Source organism: Aedes albopictus, chromosome 2 (assembly GCF_035046485.1).
Source record: "Aedes albopictus strain Foshan chromosome 2, AalbF5, whole genome shotgun sequence".
NCBI lineage: Eukaryota > Metazoa > Arthropoda > Insecta > Diptera > Culicidae > Aedes > Aedes albopictus.
In genome coordinates this window covers 104,170,949-104,198,862 of record NC_085137.1, presented here as the reverse complement: position 1 = coordinate 104,198,862, position 27,914 = coordinate 104,170,949, and the positions used below count along the sequence as shown (strand labels likewise).

At 38.5% G+C, this 27,914-nt stretch overlaps 1 long non-coding RNA gene across 1 annotated transcript in view; it reads right to left on the bottom strand.

The window, feature by feature from the left end:
* The window catches only part of LOC134287688 (uncharacterized), a 62,824-nt gene that overhangs the window by 2,675 nt on the left and 32,235 nt on the right, over positions 1-27,914 (bottom strand). The window contains exon 2 of the long non-coding RNA XR_009997455.1: positions 47-27,603. This is a non-coding gene — a long non-coding RNA (uncharacterized LOC134287688). The remainder of the gene's footprint in view (positions 1-46; positions 27,604-27,914) is intronic.

Sequence of the window (27,914 nt, the reverse complement as noted above, 5' to 3'; positions counted from 1 at the left end):
TATACATGAGATGTATATGTAGGAGAGGAGAGAGAGAGTGACTTACCTTACTCTCCCGAATAGAAGAAAAAATGACATTCTTACCCAGTTATACAATAGATACCTGAACCTGTTAAACACTTGGTAATAAAAATGTTAAAATTATGAAAAAAAAATATATCCCAAAAATGGTAACGATAATATCCTATCCATAACTAACCATAATCGATACAAGAGTTGTTATTCACTTGTTATTTGACAATATTTTGGTATTAAACATGTCCAGCACAAAAAACCGACAATAGAAGTTGTTGTATTTTATGCAATATCTTACTGAATTTCAGCACAACGTTATAAATATTTTAAAATTGCTGGATGATTCAGAAAAAAAGTTACTCAGCGATGTATGCAATCAGCACAAAAAATGAGCAATGTTTACTGACTGCCAGTAAAAAAAAAATTGCGGTGAAGTTTTTGGTATTTTACCTCTTAGGGGGTGTCCATTGATTAAGTGACAGTTTATGGGGAGGAGGGGGTTTGATAAGTCTTACGCGCCATACAAAAACATTTAGGTCCTCATACGAAAAATCTTACACCCCCTCCCCGGAGTTGAACAATCGCGAAACCTCCCTTACGTAATAAATGGCCAGCTCCTTATTACTACCATGGACACAACAGCTATAGGGCACTGCAATGTTTTGATTATGTATGGGATTTTGACGTTTCTTGGCCTTATTATTTACAAAATTTCAGTGAGAGTGAAAGAGAAGGCGAGAATTTTATGCAGTGCCCTATTGGTGGCCAAGTATTATTTTTCAATCACCTCCTGAGATGTTACGCTAGACTAACTACATACACACGTTCAACGAGCCTGTCTGGCCCATATTGACCCCAACATTCTACTAGGATTAAATCTTGTTGGGGAATTTGAAGACTGTAGAGTTTTGCCACGTTACAATCAAATTTGCTGAACATATACCGCTCACCCTTCTGCATCTGTTTTCCTGGTTGACCATGTAAATCCCACAAAAATGGCGTGAGAGACTGAAACCAACACAACAGGTAAGTAATATCATATATGTGTATATCTCAACCAAGAAAACTTGATTCTTTCCATGTTATTTGAAATAAATGTGAGAAATATGCGCAATGGCTAGTTCTGAGTAATTGGTGTTATGGCCTAAAAAACTTCCCTCGTTATTGGTATTGTAGTTTTTTAATTTTTTTAATTTCAACTGAGTTATTCAGATCAATTAAAAAAACATACTTCAGGCCAAATTTCAATTGTCGACTGTTGGTGAAAAAATGTTTTGATTATATCGACTTCTTTTTTTCTCTTTGAAGCTTCATTTACTAGACGTGCTATTGTATATCATACAACACGTTAGTGAAACCTCCAAAGTCGAACACAACAACACTAGCGCACTATGGGCGGCCCCATACAAACAGGTGGCCAAAAATATTTTCGCGTCATTTTTATAATATCTTGCTCCTATTCGTAGGGTTTATGCCTGAAAAATATGAAAAACATGTTGAACAGGTTGTTTCAAGACGATAGTTTGAAACAGCATGAAATTACAAGGGCATTGCATACTTTTAGGCTTTTAGGCGTTTAAGGATTTTTATTCCTATTTACAAAATGGATTCCAATTCGTAAAAACACGCTTCACTAAGAGATCCAAGACCAGATTTAGACTGCACTATGATTGATCTACCGATAAAAGTGGCCATGACGACCAAATGTTTCCTCAGAGGTATTTAATGGCCAATAGGGTGGTTTTATAAAAGCAATGTCTCAATCATCGCCGACAACATGATTGGAATTGCAGAATAGCAGCTAGTAGCAGCCAAATTTGATTTCAATGCCTTCCAGGGATCCTAAACAAAGTATAGAAATTTTTTTAATTTTTTTTTAAATAAACATTTCTACGTCTTATACGTCATTCGAAAGGTTTACAAGTAAGCTTTTAAAAACTACTTTAAAAGTTTGACATATTTCATTTAAGCCGAAGATATGCAAAGTTGAACATTTCATTAATTTTACCAAAAATTGGCAATGGTCTCATTATGCTGCCAATATCTCGATAAGTATAGGGAATTGCAAACTGATATTCTAGGGTTTACTGGTCCAAGTGGTCTACTTTCAACTACCGAACCTTAATCTCAAATTGAATAAACTCAATTTTCGATTTTTGGACACCTGAATCCCCTTAGTGTAGCGTAGGGGTGCTTACGGTTTCCTTAGACTTTGGCCTGAACTATCCCATAGTACAGTTTTCGTAGTTTATGGGCTTGGTAGTAGTCTGAAGATCCGGTACCTCCGTAAAAGTATCTATTTTGTTGAAATTACATCTAGCACAAACGTTTTTGATAGAAGTTTTAGGTTTGCATCTTAAGTAATCACTTGTCGATCCTTCGGGTTAATCGGTCAACCAGTATAAGTTGACATTCTGTGACCAACATTTCAGAAGGGCGTAAGTGCTTTAGAGAGCTCATGATTTCAAACCCGTAGATTATATTCTATACAACTAAGTGTTTTTCAAGTTCAAACGTGTGCGAAGAACTAGCAATTAGCTAAAAATCATATCTAACTCAAGAATAACACCGTTTAAAAATATGGCAACCCATACACCTAAGTTATACTTGAGCAATACTGCGCATATCTAAGAGACGGTTGATACTTACCTTACCGGTTAGACTCAGGCCTGAGTCTCCTCTACGAAGGGTCCGCAAAACGCCCTCCACTTGCTCGACCCATCTAGCTCGCTGCACACCACGTCTTCTTGTACCGGTCGGATGGCTCTTGAGAACCATTTTAATCGGGCTGCTTTCCATCATCCTGATGACCTGCCCTCCGTATCCTCCCGATTATCGCGATGTGGACGATGGTTCTCTCAGCAGCTTATGCAACTCGTGGTTCATTCGCCTTCTGCAAGTCCCGTCTTCCATCTGCACTCCGCCGTAGATGCTACGTAGCCTCTTCCGTCCGTAAATTCCAAGGGTGCGTTGGTCCTCTGAACGTAGAATTAATTTTTCCTGCCCATAGAGGACTACCTATCTAAACAGCGTTTTGTAGATACCTAGTTAACATCGTGTGACGGTGAAATTTGTTCAATCGTAGAGTTTTGCGGAGTCCAAAGTAGGCTCGATTTTCTGTCACAATGCAATGCGTCTCTAAATTTTTCTACTAGTGTCGTTGTCGGCGATCACCAGTGAGCCCAAGTAGACGAGTTCTTCAACCGCCTCGATTTCATCATCGTCAATATTCAGGGAGGCGTGTGCGTTAATTAATCCATAGAGCCCTTTGCCATCATGGCACGACTCCAGAGGCATGTTATCCTCCATTTGGGGCATTTGTGCCATCGCCATATAGGTATATGAGCATATTTTATCATCTACCTGAGGGAGAAGGGGATATAGGATAGGACGTTCTGCGCGAGCGGATCAGCTTCTCGTAGAAGTTGCTGCATCCTACTCTTACCCATTTGTCAACAAACGGGAAAGAGTGGGATGGAGCAAGTTCGAGCAAGTTCAACCTACGTCGTTGAACAGGACTATTGTAAGGTTGAGCATGACGTTTAGTTTGTGGAGAAAATGAGAGGAATCGAAATTTCAAAAGAATTTGAGGATGTGGGGTATTTGTTTTCAGAATTTCTCGCAGTGAAAAAAATGGCCACACAGCCAATTTTGACATCTAAGCCTTACAATATATACTAACCTTGCTTCCGTGTGTCCTTAGCACGGTACAGCTCTTCTATCGCTTCGTTATCTCGTTCTTCCTGCTGGCGTTTCTTCCTCCGGAGGACTGAGTTCTGCCTGAAGCGCACCTGTCTACAACGTGCCTCATTCGCCCTCGTACGGTGTTGCAACATCCTCGCCCATGCTGCATTCTTCTCGTTTTTCACACGCTAACGCCGCTCAGCACTAAAGTGCATAATTTCCAGACTACACCACAAATGTGTAACCCTTGCACATTCACAAAATCAGCTCATGTGTCCGCAAAATCGTTAAATTCGCAAAAATGTTTGTACAGCAATCTAGCTAGGTGACCTTGGAAAACAAAAAACAAAAATATCGACATTTCGCATCTCGACGGGTGTACGAGCTGATTTGAGAATGTGTAACTGTAACACATTTTTGTGTGGTCTGGAAATTATGCACTTATGAGTAGGGCTTACACATTTGAGTGCTGAGCGGTTTTACTGTGCAACTGTCCACAACCGCCGTCGTATCTGTGATTCGGAATCGCGAAGCCTAGTGCTGCAGCAGAGGTGCTACCTATGGTGGATCGGATGTCCCTTCAGCCATCTTCAAGTGCAGCTACGCCAAGCTGCACTTCCGTTGGTAGGGCCACTGCTAACTGCTGCGCGTAGTCTTCAGCAACTTCTACGTTCCGCAGTCGCTCGATGTTAAGGCTGCGTTCGACTGCGACGCTTGGTAATTCGCCGTAGATCATAGCTTCCCAACCTTCGTTTCGCGACCCCCCAACCGCTTGCAGGCACGCTTCGATTGTTTTACGAAAAGCGCAGTGACGACAGACTGGGGGGTCGCGAGAAACAAGGTTGGGAACCGTGGTCGTAGATTATGCTGTCACAACCTGCCAAACCAAGTGACTTGCAACTCCATGTTCCAAGATTGCAATCGTAGTCCTTTTTTCATCGCGTTGGTCTTTGGCGATTGTATCGAGTCGTATTTTCTTGTAGGTTATTCGAACTGAGGACTTTTACGGGTGGCTTATAGGGCCTTCGCCAACACTCCTATCTCGCCGGAGCGCCATCGTGTCAGCTTTTCCTCATTATATTTGTTCAGGGATGTTCTTATATTCGCGGAATTCACAAAGCGTTTCTGAAAAATAGCTCTTTGTGAATTATTTAAATTATAGTTTACATCCTATAAAAACCTGCGTAATTTATAATCGGTACACTATCAACCAGCTGCAGATCAAAAACGGCTTAACCTAGAAAAACATGTTGTGACAAGCAAATGAGGCTTATTTGTTGTATTTTGTAGGAAAAATATGAAATTTGATGCTCATATTTCTTCAAGATGAAATTTCGATCTGAGTTTGTAATTCAAGCCATTTTCTTCTGCATAAATCAATGATCGTTGAAACTTGCAAATTTCACAGCTTACGAACTGGCATTTCTACAAAAAAAAACAAAATTATATTCACCAAAGATATGCCCAAAACAAGTCACAACAAGCTTTGACATATATGGTTTACAAGGCCATATTAAATGTAGCCTTATTGTCCATTCATGCTATATTCGAAGCATAAATTGATCCATAGTATTTTTATGAATAAATATTCACTGGAATCGTTTTTTTGACTATCAACATTTGCATAATTTAAGTGGCCTAATATAATTCATATCCAAACCTGGATTATTTTTGAAATTATTAGCTGTTTTCCCACTCAGCAAGCAGAAATTAACAGTCATAAGGCAAACTCATCCTCCTTAGAACCTTAAATTAGACAGTTATCATGAATAAAGCCTTGCAAATCATATAGATTATGAAATACTATGACCACAATACAAATAAAAACTTCTGAGTAGATACAGTTTCAATAAAAGATGCCTTTAGATATTTCACGCCATTAAAACACATTCTACGAATTTCGCCAGCAAAATTTCTTACAGCTTTCGATCCACGATTATTCATGTTGTTGTAAGTCAAAACATTGATTTATTGTATACCAATACTGTTCGTATAGTAGCCTTTCCGAATGCGTATTTGCCGAACTGGAGTTCATGTAAAAATAAGTTTTATGGCCTTGAATATGTATGGAAGCCTTTAATTTTCCGTGAAATCCTTCACAGGTTAACTATAGTTAAATATATCGGTCATCTTTTATCTCCCTTAAGCAACAGTCATTATACCTCAAACGATTCGATAGTGTGTAGTTGATGAATTTGGCAATTTTATATTTCTACACAAATCTTGAATCTGCCAAAGATTGATTTTTATACAATTTGTGCGGAAAAACTGGCACTACATATTTATGAAATCAGATCAATATTTCATCTAAAAAAATAAAAACAGCTAATTTTATATTTTTTCCTACGAAATACAATAATTAGCTTCATTTTTTTCTAAAAACACTTTTTCCTAATTGAAACCGTTTTATATCTGCAGCCGACTGGAAGTATACCGTTTCTAAAGTGCGCAGGCTTTATCCACGACACAGTGGTCCAGACCAAGAGACCCAGATTAACGAGGAAATATGCCTTTAAATACTTTTTAGACGAGTATGCTCTTCTACAATGTTGTTCCTAAGTACGGCTCTTGTTCCAATAGACATGAAAATAGGGGTGGTCTATTTTTTTTTTAAACCAAACTTTTTTATTCGGATGCATTTTTTTTTGCAAAGTTGTAAATCTATCAGTTTTGTGCATGTTTGCTCTGTAGCTTTAAAATTGACCATCCCAGAGCAAATTTTCTGCATAAGAATAGGGTGGTAATAAAAGTCAGTTTTCTGACTTCAACATTTTCAGTTTCAATATCTCATCATGGTTACCCAAGAAATAGATAAACGCGTGGTTTCGTGCACAAATTATCTCTTTCAGTTCAAGAGTTACGGGCTTGTTGGGGTTGGGGCCAGTGCTGAGAATGTCATTTCGACATATCTAAATTCAACTACTTCCAGCTCATTTTAGAAGCTCAACCTGAGAATATGGTATATGAAAAACGTGTGCGGCTAGACCAGTTCTACAAGAAAGTCACAGAAAACTGTTCTTTTCTGAATATTTAAGTTAAATTTCACGGACTACATTCCAAAAATGCCAATTGATATGCACCTTGAATATTATTGGCATTTTTCGAAGGTAGTCCGTGACATTGATGTTAAATATTCGAAAAAGATCGGTTTTTCCGTGATTTTCTTGTAGAGTTAGTCGCACAAGTTTTTCATATATCATATTCTCAGGTTGACCTTCTAAAATAAGCTGGACTTTAAAATTTTGGAATTTAGATTTGTCTAAATGACATTTTCAGCACTGGTTGGGGCAAACATAAAAAATATCTCTTGTCAGTATTCAAAACAAAACATATTGATATAAAACATATAAAAAAGAGAGGTATTATTACTGAAACTCAAAACAAAAATAATTGAAAAGTGCCTATCTTTTGGAGAAAATCATCAATATCTTTTAAACGGGATGACATAACATCAATCTCGATCTTCTATCTTGGCTCACTTTGCCCATTGTATAACTTTTTTGACAAGCATCACTTTGCCGCCGTCAACAGAATTGTTTAGCATATTTTAATCTATCTTCAAATGGTAATGATTAATTGCTTATAGTGCCAACTAGCGGTAGCAATCAAAAACATATCTTTTCTCCATACATTTGATCGTTTTTTTATGCAAACTTCACAACCGTTGAGCCCCCCCTTATACATAATGGCATTGAAACAAAATTCCAGAAAAGCTTATGGGTAGCAAAAGGAACAAATTTAGAAGGAATCCTTCAGGTTTTTTTTTGTATCCCGTTGGATCACACCAACTATCACCTTTGGTCTTTACAAGTGTATACGGTGACGAGTTTCTGAAAGTCCTTACAAAAACTAATGAAAACGTATTAAGTTGCTCAAATTTATGGACCTTCCCTTAGTGAGAGCCCCAGCACACAAGACACACAGACGTAACACATGCGAAATTTCCATCGACCACGCTTTTAACGATAATTTGAAATCTTCATAGTTGTGGCTTTCGCAATTAGAGACGTGCACATCATTTTTCTTTGCGTTTGACGTTTCACTCTAGCACCATCTGTTGACGTTATTGCATAATGCAATGTTTCGTGAAACATTTCCACCAGGAGATAGTAGTGTGGACTGTGCGATGGATTTTCACGAAAATTGTTCTATGTAGTTACGTTTGTTTGTCTGTGGTTCTAGCCATTTTTGCAGACCCCTCGATTTTGGTAAATATTGGGTTCATTTCAAATGTTATAACAGGAAATTTTCTTCAAAAAAAAATCTTAATACGTTGTTGTAAAGAGGAAAGATAGAGCTATAACTTACTCTTACGCCGCAATATCAAAATACGAGAGATGTATTTTTCCTTTCAAAAATTATTTGCAGTTTTGTAAATCATGTCACTTTTGAGCACTGGGTTAGGCACCAGATGATTGCATAAATACAACATTATTTCACAACAATCATTAATTTAACCCTAGTAATATGTTAGGGTCAATATCTTTAACAATATAAAAGTTTTAAAAGCAATGCCCGCATCATTGAGAAGCAGTTAAAAACGGGAACGATTTTCCATTGTTTTTTTCTAGAAATCCAAGATGGTGGCCAAGGTTAATATTAAGAAATCCAAGATGATAGTTAAATATTAAGAAGTTAAATATTAAGAAATCGAAAATGATATCCAAGTTAAATATTAAATATAAACTTCTCGTTTATGGGAATTTAATCGGGTTGTCGTTTTGAGGAAGGGTTTTTAATAAACTTTCGAGTTTAATTGAGGTAACAATTGATCCAAATCGAGGAGTCCGTAGCAATGGTAGTGGCTCGTACTCAATTGTTTTGTGGTTATTTGATTCTTCAACGCCTATGCTGTACGAGTTGAGCAATAATCATTGAAATTCGTGAAAGCCTATTTTGTAATAAAAATCAGCTTTACGGGGGCAATCATGCTTTGGCGCGCAGAAAGTTGAATCGCGTCAGCACTGATATTGATAGCCAACACGCTTGTTTGTTGACACCCGTGATAATCCAAGGCAAATTACAAGGAAGCAAAGCTATTTACTACGTTCAGTCCACAGCGCCACAGCGTGATTGCCTCCAAAAAGCTAGTTTTTGGCTTTCCCGAATTTTAATAATGTTTGCTCAATTCTTACAGCAATAATGTCAAAGAAGCAAATAACCACAAAACATTAGAGAATATGATACCGTTTTAACATATCTCACTTTTTATGTCTATTAGAGTGTTCCAACACAAATCAACAAAATCAACTTTTTAAGGTTTTTTTTTTTTCATTACAAATGTGATAATTACATATATTTCCTTCAATTTTATTGGCATACGTTGCTCGTAGAACTTGTAGCAAGCAGGTATAAAATAAACTTTATTTTCTTTCAATTTGTGCCGAAAAAGTTAATTTTTGACAAGTTTTTAATATTTTGAAGTTCTAAAATAGTCGAGATACACAAAAATGTTTTCATGCTCCTCTAAATTTCAATGGATTTGGCTGAAATTTTAACCAGTTACTTCTCTTAGAATGCCAATCAAAACATGGGTGTGGACTTGAGAATCAGAGAACCTTTTTTAAAGTTGGACAGGCCTACTGCAGGGCTAAAATAAAAATTAACCACATTGGTTTGCATGCATAACAAACCAACGGGGATAGAATATAATTCCAAGTTCAACATTTGTTTACAGTATCACTTTTCGGGCCCCCGGTGGCTGGGCTACACCGGCTTGGTCCTAGGAGCTGGCTGGCCAGAGATCCTCAAGTAGACAACTATATTAAGCATAGGGTTAAAAGGGGATCTAATCCGACTGTAGCCAAAGCCTTGTTCAACGAGCGCATAACGACGAATTATGCTGAGACAGAAATAATATACACAGATGGCTCGAAGCTATCCAATACTGTTGGAATTGGTATTTATGGTAAAGACTTTGATGAATATTACAGCCTACCGAACTTCGCTTCAGTTTTTTCAGCAGAGGCAGCAGCTATACACAAAGCCGCATCTCACTCAACCACGAAACCAATGTTGATCGTTACCGACTCCGCCAGCTGTATTCTAGCCATCACGTCCCCCAAAACACGACATCCATGGATTCAGGCCACACAAACTCTATTGGAAACAAGACGTACTCCCAGCATAAGCTTCATGTGGGTCCCAGGACACAGCAACATCCTAGGCAACGAATCAGCGGATCGGCTGGCAAACCTTGGCCGCACCGGCCGTTGCCTCACTATGGAGGTACCTGCAGCTGACGTGAAATCCTGGTTGAAAACTGTGGTAAGAGATGCATGGTCCAAGGACTGGTGGACAGATCGAACCTTATTTATTCGGAAAGTCAAGGGCAACATATTCCCTTGGGAAGACAGAATCGATCGAAAAGAGCAACTAGTACTGTCTCGTCTCAGGACCGGACACACGAAGGCCTCACATAATATGGAAGGAGGTGCCAGTTTTCGAAAAGTATGTGATTCATGTGGAACTCCTAACACCGTGGAACACATGTTGTGCGTCTGTCCGGTATTGGAACTACCTCGGACACTACACGGATTAGGAGACATCCAAACAACTCTAAATAACGACTCAGCGATGGAGGCAGCCTTGTTATGTTTCCTGAAGGACACCAAGCTGTTCTCTTCAATTTAAATCAAGAATCGACTGGGAAATGGACATAAAAATAAGCTACGACATAGGACCTTCAATCTCGTATAACGCTAATACTTCTGACGACAAGGATCAACTCAAAAGGACAACCAAAGACGACAGCAACGAACCGATAATTTGTTAAAACAACCATTGGGATCAGCCCTTCTGGCTTCTATCCTTTTCTATATTGTACTTAAACTCTGTATTTTTTTCTCACTTTTAGAGATGGCCCCTTAAGATCCATCTACCACTAGAGACGAACCAGCCGAGGGCTGAAAGTCTCTTTAATAAAGATAAAAAAAAACTTTTCGGATAGACTTGATTTATAATCAGTTGTAACTGAGATTCAGATATACCTCAGTTACAAATTGGTGTCACAAGTTTTGACTAACGATGGAACTTAATTCGATTTCGCTAGTTACTATGAATATGTTATATCTAAGTTTAGCATCAACAACAGATTTTAAATAGGTTTTAATATTGTCTTACTTGTTTGCATTTTACGAAACAAAAAATATCCGAAATCAATGCTAATGCTCTAATCCTAAACTCATTGTTACAGTGAAGCTCAGTTGCAACTTGTTCTCAACGATGGTTATTTTTCTTTTAGCTTCATGTATACAAATCGTTAGTGCAAAAGTGATATTTATGTGCAGTCTTTTCGAGATTCAACAAAACTAAAGCGATAACAATTCAGCTTCTTCCACGTTGAGGTAGTTGGTTGTATAGTAGTGTATAATCCAATATCTACTATGCAATCTGCTAGCTTGACGTGTTGGTATGCAACTCAACAGGTGAATCGCAATCAGCTTCCAACTTTGCTCTGAAGAACTGTGCATTGTGTTTTATTTAAACTAAATGTGGCACCCTTTCATTCCCAAATCCTTTCTTTAGATCTTATACTGAACTAGTGAACTCTCCTTTCATTTTTTGGTTCTTCCTTCCTCATAACCGCATGATGTTTAGTGTTATTGTTTAGTTTTGTTTCTGCTGATTCCCTGAGACCCTAACTTGTGACTATAGTTGAAGTTTCACAAGTTTTGATCTCCGGTATTAGCGGTCGAGATTCATCGTGGATGGATGATCCTCCGGCGGACGACGCTGCAGCGAACATCAAACCAAGGAAACAGCCTGAGCGGTGAGTAAAAAAAAACGTGTACAAGCCCCCACCGATCCGGGTGTCTGCATTCCAAGCGCGAATCCTCTTTAACCTCATTATTTTTAACAACGGATCGCACACGCAACGCACCACGCCACGCTGCCGAATCAATGCCGCCGAGGCCTACAACGAAAACGACGCGTATTAATCCATTAATGGAACCGGCTTGGCGTGTTTTCCGCACCATTATTGGCGGAGGATGCGGATAACAGAGAGGCATTTCAGGCTGAGGGCTCCCACTCCGGGACCCCTCAGTGAGGGACGTACCTTCCTATACAGGATGGATGCAACGGCATTTCATCGCTACGTGGGTCACTAGGGGTTCGTTGTGCGACAAAACGAGACAGCAGCACCCGGCAACAGTTTCTTCATATTTGGGATGTGAGATGGGATTTTCTTTTTTCTTCACTTTGTTATCTTATACCAATTTGAGGTCCTCGCAACGGACAGCTCAATGCGATACGCATGATGCTGAGGTATGGATAAAACATGGAATAAATTCAAGGCAATAACATTTCAGGCGTACTTTTTTGTTTCATTTAGAAAATAGTTCTATGTAAGATCAACTTCGTCCAAAACCTCGTATTTATGTGATTTTCAATATTCATATGAAGCACAGCAATTTATCTTCAATTAATTTTTGAAAAGGCCGTATGAAATAAACTTTGTTTTCTTCTTCAAAAATGTATTACTTGAAAACGGTTTGTTGATTTTAAATAATGTTCAAAATGATTTCCCAAAAACCATACCCTTCGATTTTTTATTATTTTTCTGTAAAAGGCTGAATTAGACCCTCCAAATTGTCGAAAAGGGTGCTGATAAACATATCAACTAAACTAACAATATAAGGTAGTCTTCAACAAACCCATAAGTAAGAAAACTACTATTATTGAGTTCCCTCAATAGCGTATCTGCTACGAGACTCGGCAAAAGTGGTGTCAATAATCCCCCTTGAGGGCATCATCAAACACTGAATTTCTCAGTTGGAAGTGAAAGGCCTAGGGCTATGTGGATGGGACTGACTGGTGCTATTGTAAAGGCCTTATTTTCAAGCTTTTTTCGATGGATTATTAAAAATTAACTAATTGCTCTAGAAGCCTAAATTTGCGACAGGATCTGCTGGCAACTGCGAGGATACCTACTCACTTTCAATCCTGGGCACCCAAGGTGGTGCAGAGGGCCGAATTGAAAGATTTCCACCCTGGGTTATTGCCAGCCATCGCCTTGACCTGTGGCCAGGTCAAATTTCTGTCCACTTGCTTGATTTCGTTGTTGAGGCTGCGCCACCCTGAGCCTCTGGGTCTGCCTCTGCTGCGATGTCCTGCTGGATTCCAGTCTAACGCTTGCTTGCAGATTTCGTTTCCCCCCCTGCGTAAAGTGTGGCCGACCCACCTCCACTTTCGTTCCCGAATTTCTGTCGCTATCGGCTTTTGATGACATCGACGATGGAGCCCACGTTGGAGATCCAGTTGTGAGAATCTATTGATGAAGACCTGCAGCCGTTGCGTGTTCTCCACTGACCAGGTTTCACTGGTGCACAGAATTAACGATCGAGTTAAAAATTCGGATTTTGGTGCGTCAGATCAGTCGTTGTTTTTCCATACATTTCTATAACTCGCAAAAGCAACCCTCGCCTTCTTGATCCGTGCACTTATGTCGATCTTGGTGCCGCTATCGACCGCCATTTGGCTACCAAGATATTGAAAGCTTTCAACATTCTCCACTGGTTTCCCAGCTACCATAAAGCTGGAAGGGGTGACCGTGACTGCGAGGAGGATACCATAAAATTTATATTTTCAATATTCGCAATATTCGATGAGATGTTTCAGATGATGTTTCGACCCAATTTTGCCCCTCTGATCCATTGTCAGCCCCAACGACGGTATAGCTGTTTAACTATATCTGAAATTTTTAATATATTTTGAAGAATTTTCCTTAGAATTCTTTATTGAATAGCAGAAATTTTAATAAAAATTTAAGATTCTTTTTTCAATTCTAAGGTTTGATTTTACTAAGGCAACTTATGAACTATTAAATCTAACCACAGAACTGTTGAATAATTGGTAGAGAAACGATAGCAAAAATTATAGCCGCATTATTTTGAAAAAAATTTATTCGTGAGATTTTTTATTGAGGATGTAATCAATAAGAACACCTAATAAAGATTCCTTGTGGAAATTGCAGAAGGATTTTTTTTGGGAAACCTCTACAGATATTGAGATAATTTAAAAGTTTTGTAGACAATTTTCACTAAAATTGACAAAAGTTTTCTAAAAATTTCACTCAAAAATCCATTAAAACTTAGGTCGAAAATTCCTTCATGAACTTATCAAGGATTTCTTCTAAAATTTCTCCAAAAATGGTAGAATTTACACTTAAATAGTATAATAGAACTTCAATCGCTCCATGAAGCTTCAATAAAAATTGATTTATCCTAGATTTATCTGAATTTCTCTGAAAGAAAATTTTTAAACCTCCTGAAATGCTTCCAAAGACCCCCTCGAACCCTTTGTAATGCACTGTGACCCTCCGAAACCTTACTTAAGCCCTCTGTAACGCCTATGAACTCCCCCCCCCCCCCATCCTGAAACCCACTTGTAACAGGATAGTCACGGCGACGCAGGTTTTTGTTGCACAGAAGTCACTGTGACTTACTTCTAGCAAGTAGATATTTTTTTGGTTGGCATACATTTATTTGCTCCACATCACATTTAAGACAAGACATAATCAACAATAGTAAGCCACAATACTCGGATTTTGGCAGCTGCGATCCATCCTCGGTCGCGCCCAATGCTTGCCAGGTCACGCTCAACCTGGTCCGCCCATCGTACTCTCTCCGCTCCACGCCTTCTTGTGCCAACCGGATCAGTCGCGAACACCACCCAAGCAACACTTATGTTATATAAAAGTGACGACATAACCAAAACTAACGCTGTCATAACTCTTATACAACATGTGTGCTGCTTGGGCAACTTTGCAGGGTTGTTTTCCGGCATTCTTGCAACATGCCCTGCCACCGTATCCTTCCGACTTTGGTCACCTTCTGGATGCAGGGTTTCTCTATCTATATCTCGTATCCGTAAAGGACCATCAGCCTTATCAGCGTTTCGTACATGGTGCACGACTTCCGCTGATGATGCACCTTCCAATTTCATGACTCACATTGTTGTCAGCCGTCAGTAAGGATCCGAGGTAGATGAATTCGTCTACCACCTCGAAGGTATCTCCGTCTATCGTCACATTACTGCCCAGACGGATCCGGTCGTGTTCGGTTCTGCTCACCAGCATGTACTTTGTTTTTGAGGCATTCACCACCAGTTCGAGCTTTTCTGCCTCACGTTTCAGGCGGGTGTACAGTTCTGCTACCGTTCCAAATGTTCTGGCGATAATGTCCATATCCGCATAGCACACAAATTTACCGGATTCTGAGAAAATCGTTCCCCAGATGTTGAGCCCGACTCGTCGTATCACACCTTCCAGAGCGATGTTGAAGAGTAGGCATGAGAGTCCACCCTTGTCGCAGTCCCCGCCGAGATTCGAATGAACTGGATAGCTCACCCGCAACCTTAGCGCAGTCAGCTTCGTCCATGACTCTCTATAGCTCTGCGCTACCGTACTGTCGTATCCCGCTTAAAAGTCAATGAACAGGTGATGCGTTGGGACCAGGTATTCACTGCATTTCTGGTCACGGTTCTTTTTAATCATGCTCCATTATATCACGCTCGATTTTAGCACGGTATTTTTTTCGATTATATCACGCCATAATAATCGCTGGAAATATTGCCAACCACATATTCTAAACTAGATAGGACATATAGAAGCGAACCTAGTGTGATGTTTAAGGCACATGACTAACATGCCGAGGACCTGAAATCGAACCCCAATTCCCGACAAACTCACAAAATGTGAGTTCTTCTTTCTAAAGGGTCGTAAAATCGTGGCTCCCGAAATAAACTATCCTGAGATTAAATGCCTTTCTACGCATAATTGTTCCATGTTGTATGGGCTTCCCTATATACAGTGATCGACATTCGTTTAGCCGAGGCCAAAAAGTTTTCAAAAATGTGTCAGGAAACTCATTTAAAAGATTTTATGATTAAACTTTTTTATCGTAGTGATAGCATACCTAGTACTGTTTTATAAAAATGTGATACATCACACTTACATATACATTGAAACAAAAACGAGGGTAAACACCCTTCAAATGTCATTTTTTGCCTACACATTCGTTTAGCCGAATTGTACAAGTTTTGGAATTTCATAATAAAAAAACTAACAAATTCGAAACATATCCAACAAAATGGTTTTGTATGGTGATCTACATTATAGATCGACTTGTAAATCATGAATTAGATCGTTTTTGGAAGTGTTGCCATATTAATTTTACATGCATCTCATATAAAAATGTCATAATATTGTAAATGTTTCCAAATTGAGATTTGATGTAGTTATTTTTATCGGAAGTGTTTCAAAAGAATGTAATGAAAGATTCATGACGAGTGCAGGTTGAAAATTTACGAAAACCATTTTTTTTTACTGAAAAAAATAACGCAAACCATCAAAAAATCACGTATTTAAGTATTGTTTAGATGAAATATGATGATTTCACTTCCAAAAATCACAGCGTTTACTACTATTACGTCTTCTTATAGCTCCCAATATCTTCTAGACTGTATTCTGGCTGAAATAACATACATTGGACGGCTCACATTTCGAGAAATGGCACCGAAGGTATTCAAATTTCTAGCATGAACTACTTGTTTCATATTTTAGACCAGGGGAGGACAGCCCGATCTGGTATCAATATTATGATAAATATCAAAAATATTAAACCTTTTATCAAAAATATCATCAAGTGGGCATTGATTTTTCGCATCCTTTGTAATTGACACTTTCACGTTAGCTAGATTAGGAATTCAGTGTTTTGGAAACATAAAAAAGTTGGGGATAATTATTATTACATTGTTTCGAATTGTAATTCGTTTAAATATTGGGTCGCTGTAGATCGGTACAATGGCATACTGCACAGTAATTCGAACATAATCACCTTCACAAAAGCCACTCAATTCAGAATTTTCAAGGCACGGCCCATCCATGGAAAGATTGAGATGAATTGCTATACGGTTTGTAGACAATGTTCTTTCTTGGCTTGAGTAATCTGGAAAATATTTCACGTTTTATGTAGATATTAACATTAAATGCAATTTTATAACAGCAATGGTAATGGAGACATTTATTATATAAAAGAACAAATAAATGGCAAATTAAATCAAATATTATCACCTTCCCAACAGCTATTGCAGATTTCATTGCATTCTGCATCTGTTTCATCCCTGGCTTCAGCCGAATCCAAGAAAAGGTGTGACTCGCTTATATTAGTAGTGTTGCTCTCTGATATTGTCGACGCATCAGTTTCCATCAAACTCGGTTCCTTATTTTTTTTTTCTTTGGAGTAGAGGTCACGATCTCTGCTGAATTTCTTTTCATGTTCGGTTTCGAATTTCGAACGCAGTAGTGGTATTGGGAACTATGTTTTACAAAATTTCCAAGCAACCATGTTCCCATTGGGGTTTTCTTCAGCTTGACGGTTTTCTCTGGTTTACACATTTTGCAAGTGACCATGCCGATGGCCGATCCATCTTCTTGTATGCTCACGGTAGCTGTCAAGCCGTCCAGCTTTGCAAAAAAGCATGCGAAGTCGATGGTGTCCACACGTCTGAGAACAAATGAGATAGATTCAGCATTCAAAGTTACATATGCTTAATAGGACTCACCTGGATCCATAATATGTTTTAATTTTTCGGAGCAATACATCGGCCAGGTCACTGCTTTTTGCTGATGGTCTAAAATCTGTGCATGGCTTACCACTGGTTCCAGGTAGGAAGTGATGAATGCCATACTTCCGCACAACTTCTGCAATTTTTAAAATTGCTTTCCTTTCGCCATTTAAAAAATAAACGATTCTGGAGACGTCGCAAATTGTCCGTACAGATTTCGCATTTCGTCCGTCCCAAGACACGCTTTTTTTACCGGAGCAAGCAGCCTCATATCGCTTTGGATTTGGGTAACGTCGGAATCCTTCACTTCTGCCAAAGCATCGCATGACGAGTATCCTTGCAGATTCAGGATGCGCATCAGATGTTTTGGTAATACGCCGACTGCCTCTTGCATTCGCTCCCAAAAGTAAGAATGGATATCCTAAAATAAAGAAAAAAATGACAATGTTACGTGCTACTCGAAAATGAAAAGAAAAGAAGACTTACTTTATCTGATTCCATGACCGTTGTTTACCATGAAACTTCAAATTTGTTCGTACATCAAAAGCCACGGCTTGCTTGATGACTACAACTAATATTAACAAATTAATATTTTATCATTTCATATCAACCCGTATTAATCCCAATATTACTGATGTGACCTCCCCCTTGTTTTAGACGTTCTTTTCAAATAAATTATGTTAAACATGAATGTGGTTCAATACTAAGACTCATTCATAATATATTTCTGCAGATTGAATAAAATAAACCAATTGTTTGACCATATGCATTTTTGTATGAACATCTGCTTTTAAATATACAGGGTACAAAAATTCTGACACTTCTTGCAGTTCTTTCACTTAGCAGTCTTCTAACTCATTTAGTAATGCTATTATCGAACAAGTATACTACACAGGCATTAGGGCACGTCTTTATTTTAACGCAGAACTACTTATTTTAGCTTTTATCAATCCCATTTTAAAGTTTAACCAACCAAAACCCAATATACTTTATTTTTTCATGACATTTTATGCAATAATTTGAACATTTCCAACAATAATTCTGTGCCATATTTTCAAAACAGCTAGTCAAGCTTACGTTTAAGTGTTTACAAAAATAATTTTTCTTAAATAAATATGTTTATCATCGCTTCTTCTTATCGGGACTTTTTTTTATATATTTCTCTGAATTTCACAAATAAATAAACTTTCAACGTCAATTATCTTGCTAACACGTCATAAACTAAATGCCTTGGGGTATATCCTCGAAATATACTCACGAAATTGCAAAAAATCTATTGAAAACCAGTTGTTCATTTACCTCGGCTAAACGAATGTCTAGGCAAAAAATTACATTTGAAGGGTTTTTACCCTCGTTTTTGTTTCAGTGTATATGTAAGTGTGATGTATCACATTTTTATAAAACAGTACTAGATATACTATCACTACGATAAAAAAGTTTTATCATAAAATCTTTTGTATGAGTTTCCTGACACTTTTTTGAATTTTTTTGGTCTCGGCGAAACGAATGTCTATCACTGTACATGGGACTATTATATGTAGAATTACAGTAAAAATCTCGACAATAAAAGAAAAATAAATGACGTATGCATCGTCATATTATACTCATTTTGCATATTAGGATATGATTTTGTGTACCACCAATGTATGCCGGACGCTGGACTCGAATATCTAACAAATGGAATGCTTTACAAAGCTGAAATTTTGACTGAATACTGATCAGAGAGTGTGTTCGACAAAATGTTTTGGAAGTTTTAGAACTGGCTTTGGGTTGAATACGGACTGAATATGATTTATTTTTACAGAACTGTTACGTTCCTATTTTTTTTGGGAATAGTTTTACATCTTTCTACAATGTAGCACAAAAGAACTCGCCTCATAAAGATCAACTCAAACGTACCTCCAAGGGGTTTGGGAGTCATGTAATGAAGTTTGGGAAGCTATGGCCTTGGGCATTTTTGATAAACTGTAATGTAAAAATCATGACAATAACAGTAATTTTAGACTTCCATTAATTAAAACAGACATTTTAATAAGGCATAACTACGTTCGAAAACAGTAACTTCTTATGAAGATGTTTGTCGTATTTAATTATTCCTATGCATTCCATTCCCAATATCGGTAAGATAAGGACTATATCTTTCCATCAAAATTGGTAGATCGCTCGGAATAAATTAGATTCGGTACACAACTTTATAAAAAGGTACTATAGTTACATCATTTTTAAATGTTGGTGACTATTTGTTTGTTTTTGTTTTCGTTTGTTGGATGTGAGTGTATTCTGATTAATAAATGAGTTCTAAAAATAAATTTTCGATTTATCACGCTCCAATATATCACGTGATTTTGTTTTTTTATTCGTGATATAATCAAAAAAGTACTGTAATATGAATCCATAAATTGAAAATTATTATTAGGCAACCCAGGCTTATCACCTAAATCAATGTTTTCCAAACTTTAGGAGGTATCGCCCCCGTAGAGTTGCAAAAAAATATTTTCGCCCCCTTAGGTGAGATTTCATTTTTTAGAAGGCTGAAACTGTGCTTAGCTTTAATGTATCTAAATCTGTGTCACTCTCATTTTCATCAAGCTGTTTTGTAAATACGTTGATTTTCCGCATTTCAATAAAATATTCTGAACTTCAATCGTGCTTACATGATTTAATTATCGTGTTTGTGCATACTTTTCAAATCGTTGTTGATTGAGAATTGATTAATCAAAATTGTAAGGACTGTGAACACCTACGAACACTCGATATTCCCAACCAGATGTGATACCATTGTTCTTAAAGGAAGTTTTTCAACAGCCGAAAGTCAATGTGTTTGGTCACAAATAGTAATAATACTGGTGGAGATTATAAAATAATAAAAATATGTTATGTAAAACAAGTGCAATTCAGAAAAATATCGGTGTATTTTCAAATGTAGTTTTTTTTTTCTAAATCCAGATTAAAATAAACGACCTTCGTATAATTCCTCCGGGAAGCTTCTCTGAAATATTTTCAAATACAAGTTGTTTGTAAGCACTGTGTTACGAATTTCACCAAAAAAGTGTTCTGAAATTCGTCTAAACCTCATGTTTTTTATTCAAATTCCATGAAGAAATCCGACTACGAGTTGATACCCAATTTTGCTCATCAATTTGCGAAAAAAAAACATGTTCTTTTTATAATTTTGACAAAACTAATCAAAATTCACAAATATTCGTTATAGGAGTTTTCAAATACACTTTTTTAGATTTCCAGAATAACAGAAACTTTGCAGAAATACGTGTAGCAGTCTTTTTTTCTAGCTATTTTGCCAAAGAGTCCACATAAATACGAATAATTATGTGAAATGGAGCCTCGTAGCCGTGCGGTTAGGGTCACCAAGCTTATAATCGCACCATGCTATGGGGTGAGGGTTCGATTCCCGCTTCGGGCGTTGAAACTTTTCGTGAGAATAGTTTCTTCCCCGTTTCCACTGGTGCATGCTCCGTTGTCCGTTGTCTAATGTTAAGTTTAAAAACAGTCTGTACAGCCGAAAGCTGAAGACGTTGTCCGTGTCTTTTTAAGAAATATGTAAAGTCGATGTTTAAGTTTAATAGTGATTAGTGACAAAATTTTTCTGTAATCCTAGACAAGACTTGAACTGTAGCTTGAATAACAGGGATTTTTAATGATTCAGTTGACATTCTTAACTTGTAGTTCAATACTATCGATGTTTTCCAATCATTGAAAAAATCGCCCCCCTTTTTAGTATTTTCGCCCCCCAATTCTGATTTTTTAAATTCAGCCCGGCTTGGACGGTCCTTCAGCGAAGATTGACAGGCACAATGGATGGGTGGAGACGACTCACGTTTGAGGATCTCGTACAGCCTGGTCTGGAAGGAATGAACAGAACACAACGAGTGGCAATTCTTAGAATATTTATGAAATACATCAGCTTTGTAAATGACTGTTACAATGTAATTGATGTAAATGCTTTGAATTTTCACTTAGAATTGTAAACTTTTAAATATTGTAAACTAATACTAATAAATTGACAAATAAACCAACTTTTACGAAAAAAAAAATTCGCTCCCCCTGGGTCTGATTTTCGCCCACTTTGAGAATCACTGATCTAAATGAAGGCTTCGGTGTATCCAAAAAACATGGTTTCCATATTTTTTTGACAATAAAGTACACTAGCATGAGTACTACAGAACAACCATAGGGGGCTGTCCATAAACTACGTAGACTCTTAGGGGGGGGGGTGTGGCAAAAGGCTACGCTCCATACAAATTTTGAAAATTGTGTATGAACAAAAGTCTACGACGGGGGAGGGGGGTCTGAGATGGCCGAAAAAAGTCTACGTAGTTTATGGACAGTGCCTAGATTCATTTCAACATTCGATGAGCTGGTGTAAGTGAGATCTTTCTGATTGAACTCTGTACCTTATATTGATACATGACTACATTGAAAACTCGCTCTCATTGAAAAGCCTCTCATTAGAAGCTTCTGCAGGTCAGGGCTCTTTCAAAGTTGATTATTGGACTCATGTAATGACAACTTAAAACTTAAAAAGTAATAGCAATTAATTGCTGCTGGTGGTGGCCAACCGCGCGACTGCCAGAAACCTCAAATAATTGTATATTTACCATTATTCAAAAACTCTCAAAGTTTCAAAAATGTTAGGCATTTACGCTTTACTCGTGCATTTCTTTTTTGTCATTCGAGGATAAAAAGATCACAAAAATGTAAAAAGGATATCTCAGTAAGTGTGCACATTGAACCATCATAAAAATTCAATCGGCTCATCCCATTGTATGTAAAGGACACGTAAACTTGAAAAAAAAATCCCTAAGGCTTGCAACCTCCAAATAGAATAGGCTGAGGAATCAGTTGATCTATCTCCGTGAGTGTAGTTTTCAAGATATGAGAATGAATAACTTAGGCGGCCAAGTTCTTGCTTGATCGTATAGTTGCACCACGACCGGACGGACGCTGTGTAAAATATGCTAATGTTCTGTCGCCTGCAACGGAATGCGGGAAGATCCGCGAGGTGGTTCGCGAAGTGCGTTTAGAAAGAAGGAATAAAATGAAGCAACCTCACTGCAGCTCGGGTCGGTCCAGCATGCAGCGGCCCTCGTTCGTTCGTATCCCATCAGAGCGCACAGAGTGTCCAACCGAGTGCCGGTTTGCATAACCGGTTTTCGATTGGTGTACGATCCTGAAGAAAATATGTATGGCAACATACGGGATGGAGTTTGTCTAATATTCGCACGTCCTACTGCGGGGTGTAACCTTTCGCCGACCGACCCGAGACCGCGAGGAGGGTCCGGGCAGATGCTAAGAAAGCAAATACCTACTTTGTATAGGCTTCGCCGTTCATGCAGTGCCATAATTGATCTCTCACGCGGGATGTCCAGTTTGGCAGGGAGCATCATCCGTTAGAATAACAACACATCAACAAGAGCATGGGAATATGATCTTTTGCGGATTGTGACTGCTTGCGCTGCATCCCAGTCAGCACCAGCCCGGTCGGTGAAGTGCTCTTTGTTCATTGACCCCTATTTGAGCGGACCACCGCGTGTGAGATCTTGGCTTTTCCGTTGCTGGATGCAGGCAATCTCCTATTCGGGACGTTCGCCAATTGGCACATGCATGCAGGTATTGGGACTAATTTGCATCTGCACGTATGTTACCCTTTCTTCGGGTGTTACGTTTCGCATAATTTCTTTTCATTGCAAAGGAGAATGAAAAAACGAATTTCTTCTCTGAATGCCATTATAATAGATCTCATCCTTGAATAGGAAAGGTCAATGATCCAAGAATAATAGAACTATGAAACGCTTAGAGGACATCCACAAAAGGTATATTCTGAGAAGATTTCAGGGACTGTTTCGAATATTTATGATAAACTGAATGTAATGTTCTTTTTAGTGGTAACACTTCACAAGATCAAATACTATAATGTTTTAACCTTCACGTACCCGACCCCCGACAACTTATTTTCAAAATGCTGGCATTTTGTTAATTTTCATCCGATTTTTTTTAAATCGCCTTCAATCGATCATAAACTGGTGCAAGTTTATTATACTCAAGTGGCCATGTAATATTCGGAACCATTCCGGAGATATTCCGGATTGTACTGGGGTCAGGGGGTGCGGGAGTTGTCTGTTTTGTCAAATGGCTAAAAGTGAATATTTCGGGTGTTATTGTGTTTAAAAGGCCCCGCGGAATCTGTTTCAGGTGTTCCGGAGTGGCCACATCAATTGATAGTTACTTCATGCATTTTTTTTCTGTCTCCGTCTCTCGAAATCTTGAAAATTGATACTTCGTACGGCATGTTTTGGTTGCAAACCAGAAATGTCCCCGATGACACCCCGTGGAACCTGTGCTAGATGTTCCGGGGTGGCCATATAAGTTGATACAGACATCAGTCTATCGTATCTGACTCAGTCATTTGAAATCATGAAGATTGGTGTGTTGCACAGCATGTTTAAGTTAAAAACCAGAAGTGTTCCGAAAGAGGCTCCGCGGAACCTGTAAAGGGGATCCGAATGGGTCCACTTATTCAAATCTGGTTATTGTAGTTGTGTTTCACTGTTCACAACAAAAAAATTGCTGAAAATTAATGGATCAAACACAATAACACCCGAAATATTCACTTTTACTTATTTACTTATTTTGGCAACTCCCTGACCCCAGCACAATCCGGAATATCCCTGGAATGGTTCCAGATACTGCAAGGCCACTTGAGTATAATAAACTAGCACCAATTTATGATCGATTGAGGGCGACTTCACAATAATCGGATTAAATTTGACAAAATGCCAGCATTTTCAAAATGAGTTGGCGGGGGTCGGGTACGTGAAGGTTAACCTGTTTTAAACAATCTCGCATACATTTTACATGCGAAATACTGACGGTCCACACGTAATGCTAATACGGAATATAAAAAAGATGAATCTAAACATACTGTCAAACCACAGATAACAGATGCTTGCCCTTGATCAAATAATGTGTAAAAACTGTGTAAACCAAATAATTTGCTCACTGCTGCCATCCATACAACGAATTGCTGCAGTAATTGCAATCTGACTATTTCCGTTTGTCATTTACCCTCTAGCGTTACGAAAGCGATCATTGCGCCATCTCCAAATGATTGCTAGTTAGGTTTTCTTATTGAAATGACGGTTGGGAGTGCTTATACAAATTTTATATGTGAGCATGAACGTATGTTATCTGTGGTCAAACATTTCATCCATGAATATTATTACCATATAATAATAAAGTTCGAAAATTTTATAAAATGCTTCTGATATTTGGTTTGGCACATAAACATTCAATATACAATATACTCCTATATGAAACACCTAGAAATAATCGTGTAGATTTAGGTGACCAAACCTGACGTAAACGAGCGTCTTTGGAGATGCAAATTTACAGGTCAAAACACATAACGTTACGCTTTGTAAGACTTAATTTCATATGAGTTGCACACATTTTCCGTCCTTCGGGACTTAATTTTACAAGAAAGATGTAGTTTTCAACGTAATGTATGTAAATTTGAGTTGTTGACTAAAAAAACGTGTTAGGTAAAGTCCATTTCTCTAAGCATGAGCATTGGTAACCGCACACTTCGTAGTTGCTACTCCGTGTGACCCTGCTAGCGAAATTGTACAGAGAACTTTGGACTTGGGATTTGCCACCATCCTCAATGTACACATTTCGAGAGCTCAAACTTTATTCGGTCAATAACGACACTGACCATGTCCTTACGGTCAAACGAGGAAGGGAAGGAATGTTAGTTCGACAACTGTTGCTACTAGAGGCAGAGTTGTTTTCTGTCACTATCAAAGGTAGGCAAATCGCCGATATTGATAGGCTAACTGCGATCCAAGTCAGCGTGTACTCTGTTGAGTCACTGTCTCTTTGCTTCCTCCATCACCACTGAAGCGACTGTGATGGCGTGTAGATACCACCGATAGGCCATCTTTAAAATTCTTTTTAAAATCGAAATAAACACCTTCAGTGATGATATTTTAATATGTGGCATTAAACAACAAGTATTACATATTGGTCATTAAACATTATGGTGGAGCGGACCTGGTGTGATGGTTAGAACACTTGACTATCACACCGAGGACCTGGGATCGAATCCCACTCCCGATAAACTCACAAAAATGTGAGTTCTACCTTCGGAAGGGAAGTAAATCGTGGGTCCCGAGATGAACTAACCTAGGGCTAAAAATCTCGTTAATACAGATAAAAAAAATTAAACATTTTGAGATTTGGCTAGACTCGCCTAACTATCAGCTCAGTTGCAATGATAATGATCTGGAGTGCGAATCAGTATCAAGTCGTTGCCTGTCATTATCGTCCTGAAATTGATCGGCCTGCAGTGATAGTGACGGTAGTGCAACATCAATAGTCAACTGACATGACTGATATTATGCAGCACTGACTAAAGGTAGTATGTACCACTGGGCCCTCTACAATTGTCACGGGAAGGAGTTTTGTTAGTAGAAAGGGATTGATAGATGTATAGATCAAGGATTCCTTTTGGTATGCGATCCATGCAACCGTGAGCATTTATACAATATACACACAAATGTGTCACCTCACAATTTGAAAAAATAGTGAGACCAGGAAAATTCTAAAAGAAAATTTATGGAATGAAAAAGATGTTGCATCACCTCGCAATTGGGAGGGATTGTGAACCAATATACATTGCTACTTACCATGAACTCAGTATAGGGTATTTTAGCCAATAGTGGACCCCTTACCTATAGTGGACCCCCTTATATTTTTCCTAATTTTCCTGTTTAAATCTGTTTTTACCGGTGAACTTCCACCGGGAGACGATGGATCATGTTCCTAGCCAGTAGTTACAAGTGGTGGAGCTACGCTGGAAAGCAATAATTTGATTTTTTTTGAACAAATTTGTAAATGTAAACAAATCTGGGGGAGTGGAGCAGACCTGGTGTGATGGTTAGAACACTTGACTACCACGCCGAGGACCTGGGATCGAATCCCACTCCCGACAAACTCGCAAAATGCGAGTTCTTCCTTCGGAAGGGAAGTAAAACGTGGGTCCCGAGATGAACTAGCCTAGGGCTAAAAATCTCGGTAATACAGATAAAAAGAAAATAAAAAAAATAAAAAATCTGAGGGACCACTATTGGTTAAATCCAAGGGGGTCCACTATTGTCTCCGTTTTAACATGGTAAGAGAATACGATTTATCCTATGGTGGACCCCAACAATCCTATAGTGGACCCCGGGGGGACCACTATAGGATAATTTGAGCCAGATTTGAAATGATTATTTTATGGGAAATATAGGGTGGTTTGGTAAGGTTTTTGTGTGCAATGTGCAGGAAAGACATAGAACTTCCTGTGCAAACGTTGACAGGGGCAATTTAATTGGAATATCATACTGTTTTAACGATCAGAACAATTTTCAGCTACTAAGGGGTCCACTATTGGTTAAAATACCCTATTAAAACAAAATTTTGTGCCGACACTAACAGTGATGGACCGCACAAACTCTGAAGAATTCTGACGCATATATGCGGATCAAAATAGTGTGGTGAGCACCGTAAGGTGGCGGGCATTACAAAAATATAGGACATTTTAATTAAAATGAAACCAAATTAATGAAAAATTGGACCAACACTTGAAGTGACGAACTTAGCAGTTTTTGTTAAGTAAATACATATATGATGAAGGATGATTTTAAAATAATAGATACATATACTGCGTTTTTTTTTTTCAAAGAAAAACAAGGAACAAGCTTCATCATTCACTCATCATCATCATCATCATCATCATCATCATCATCATCATCATCATCATCATCATTCACAATCATCAATGATTCACTCGAGCCCACCGTCGACCTATTGCTTAAAACGAAACGATCGTGCGACACTATTTTCCTACACTCGCAGTCACAGGCACAGCAAGGAACAACACAATACTAAATACTAAACATTCAGCCGTCTATTGGTTTCATTTTCACACGAGACAATAGCTAACGTGATCGATTATGCTGCGATTCTCACCCCTACTTCAAATATCAGTTTCAAGTTCCACTCTCGTAGGCCTATTTGTTCTCTGTCTTCAGAGCCATTTCCTTCTATTCTGACTTTCAAAAACTTATCCATATACAATCGAGTCTACCTATATTGGATCCCAGGGCATCCGGGTCTGGAGGGAAACGAGATTGCTGATGAGCTATACAGGTTCAGAACGTCGGGTCGGGTGCACGTTCTACTTCCATTTGGGAGATCTGTGCCTCTGGCTGGACAGGAGTGACTGTAACGAATGGTTCATTGGCCTTGAGCCCTTCTGTGGGACCTCAAACCGCTCTGTAAAAATCGAAAAGAACAAAAATATGATCAGTCAAATCACTCCAAACCAATCCAAAAGGCTCGTCACGATAGACCCCTAGAAACCCCACACAAAAGATCGGAGCAAACGGAACGTCAAATTGTCGATTCTGTGACGAGTAGAGGGACACATCAGCACATATCTTCTGCACTCACCCACGTAGGTTCAAATTCCATAGCAAGCCCTTATTAGGGTCTGCCGACATATGAATCTTATGCCATAAGGATGCGTTTGGTTTCAAAAAAATAGTTTCAATAAAACGGGGGAATCACATATTGTAACTCAAGAT